Raw genomic sequence first — 3,207 nt, 5'->3', positions numbered from 1 at the left:
TATATATATATATATATATATATATATATATATATATATGTGTGTGTGTATATATATAAAAGATTGCTCTTCTGTAGCCTGTAAATACGAGTCCAAGCTGATTTCGCATGATTGTAACGAACGTCTGACAGAATAGGAGCGGAGTAAGCTCCTTTGAGATATTTCTCTTCTAATATAGTTAAGATTGATTATTGTAATTCTCTCTTGTATGCCTGCAGAATTATTTCCTGTTTATTCGTAACATGTTTGATGTACATGCTTATTGCTATTAGTGATATCCTGAAGGGCAACCCGCTGGCAGAAGCGTTAGCACACTTGACAAATTACTTAGTGGCATTTCTTCTACCTTATGTTCTGAGTTCAAATCCTATCCATGTTAGCTTTGCCTTTTATCCTTTCAGGGGTCCAGTTGTCAATAAATTAATATACCATTCAAATGGTAGATGTCGGTGTAATCGATTTGACTGTATCCCTCAAAATTGTTGGCCTTGTGCCATGATTAGAATGAATTATTAATGATAACCTATTTATGGAAATGTTTCTAAAATTTTCTAGGCGTAGGAGTGGCTGCGCGGTAAGTAGTTTGCATACCAGCCACATGGTTCCGGGTTCAGTCCCACTGCGTGACATCTTGGGTAAGTGTCTTCTACTATAGCTTCGGGCCGACCAAAACTTTGTGAGTGAATTTGGTAGACGGAAACTGAAGGAAGCCCGTCGTATATATATATATATATATATATATATATATATGTGTGTGTGTGTGTGTGTATGTTTGTGTGTCTGTGTTTGTCCCCCCAACATCGCTTGACAATCGATGCTAGTGTGTTTATGTCCCCCGTAACTTAGCGGTTCGGCAAAAGAAACTGATAGAGTAAGTACTAGGCTTACAAAGAATAAGTCCTGGGGTCGCTTTGCTCGACCAAAGGTGATGCTTTAGCATGGCCACTGTCAAATGACTGAAACAAGTAAAAGAGTAGTGGGTATCATTGCCAAAATATTCTAGGAATCAACCTATGCCTTATCCAAATTCTTCTCCTTCGACTACAGAATTCAGTTACGGCCTTGATGATTTATAATTTGTGTTTGCAACCATTCTTTTACTAGCTTTAGTGACTGAGCTGTAACCATGCTAGGGCACCACTATTTTGAGTTATAGCTGATTATACCAACCCACGAGCATTTTTCAGTTGGGTACTTAATTTATCTATCACTATTTATGAAATAGGATACGTTTTGCCTTTTGATCGAAAAGTCTGCTGAGTTGAAGTACCGATTTACACGAGAACATCTAAACCGTCGAAAGTATATCGTTCATTGAAACAGGTAATTCTATTGTCCCTTCTCTGCTCAGCCTCACGATTCTGAGCCACATGATGCTGTTTGGAGGAAGAGTGCTTTCTCACTCGTTTTGGTCACATTCTTGATATTTGCTCCTCTTCTTCGGAGTCCTTTTCTCTTTGTTACCGGCAGTTTTTTCCCCTCTCTTCCATCTCCTGTGCAAATGGTGGTGGTGGTGGGGTTCTGAAACTGCTAAGATAAGGGTTGCAATGGTGTCTTTTTGATAGCTTTGACGGTTGGGCACGATATGACCTTTGCTATCTGCAGATCTATAGCACTCTGGAGACTGTGGCCTGTTCTCCGTACCTTGCCTTCTCTCTTTCGCTTCTCCCATTCTCTAAAACCAAAGAATCGCAGATGTCTCTGGTTAACATAACTTTAGCCCCTGGCCGTTTAATCATACACCGGTCTCATGTGCGTCACTTCTGCACCCTCAATAGGGCACAGCTCCATTATGGATACTTCGCCTTTAGGGGATCATTAGCACTCGTAAGTTCCTCATCATCTCCAAATTACATATCTTCTTTTGTTATCTCTGCACTACTTACCCTACCATATTGCGATACTAAAGTGACAACGGGTCAGGTGACAACAAGTAGAGACTGGGACACCTGACTATATTTCTTTAACTTAATAATCGGGACCCAAATATAAGGACGTGTTACACCTCACAATTTCGGCTTGTTTCTTCGCCGTGTTCTCTCTTGTAAATATCAGGTTGGCTTGACTTTACATTCAACATGTTTAGGCAACAGCACTTTTTGGCACTGGAGAGAAGCACACTTGCTCGCAGATATATACACACACAGAAAAAGTGAGTGTGAGAGAGAGACATTACTCATGCATACAAACTAGATGCTCACACAGATAAACACAGACAGGTAGACAGACAGGTGAGTGGAGTGAACGAAAGAAACATTAAAACATCTGATGTCAAAGAAGTCAGCGTCGAATTAGCGATTCCAAATAAGCGGTCAAATGTCTCATATCCTAGATTTGTGTAGGCTTTAACCTTGGAAAGTGTTTTTCTATTCACGGGTCGAACAGAACCTCTTCCAGTCATTGACTTAGGGCAATGGTTTTCAACCGGGGTCCGTAGAACCTTTGGGGATTCATATAAGATTTTGTTGTTGAAATTTATATGCAATAATTTGGTTATATTTCTACGATACATATAATAGTTCAAACAATTTTTTTAATACAATTCCTAATAATATTCATTTATAAAAATATAATACACTTCTTAAACATCGAATGGGTATGAGGACCCATCTGAATAGAATTCAAAGGGGTCCATAGGAAAACTGGTTGAGAACCACTGATTTAAGGGCATCTAAAATGCCCCACCATTTACCAGTATGCCCAAATATCTGGTTTTTCTACTTGCCAATTCTGGGATACATTATTAAGAGCAAGGTGAGGACTTGACAAGAACTTACATCTCTGAATGACCCTTGAATGTTAACAGGTAAAGACAGACTCAAAGATATCGGAAATCAGATCACATATGCAGTTTTTATTTTCTTTATTTCTTCTCGTTCTTCTGCACTTTCGATCTATCCTTCCAAAATAGAAACGTTTCCGGTAACAATAATAGATAATGCACATTGTGAATGATGGAAGGCGAACTAAGAGGAGAGAGAGAGAGAGAGCGAGAGAGAGCGAGAGAGAGAGAGAGAGAGAGAGAGAGAGAGTAGGAGAGGGATACAGAGAATGATGGAAAGGAGGAGGAGGAGGAGGAGGAGGGGGAGACAGAGAATAAGAAGGGGAGAAGGAAGAGAAGATGAGGCAAAGAGGAGAACGAGGAGAGAAGGAGGAAAAGAAGGGGAAGAAGGGGGGAAAGGAGAGGGAGAAGGAGAAGAGTAGATT

Source organism: Octopus bimaculoides, chromosome 1 (assembly GCF_001194135.2).
Source record: "Octopus bimaculoides isolate UCB-OBI-ISO-001 chromosome 1, ASM119413v2, whole genome shotgun sequence".
Lineage (NCBI taxonomy): Eukaryota > Metazoa > Mollusca > Cephalopoda > Octopoda > Octopodidae > Octopus > Octopus bimaculoides.
This window is presented reverse-complemented; position numbering follows the sequence as displayed.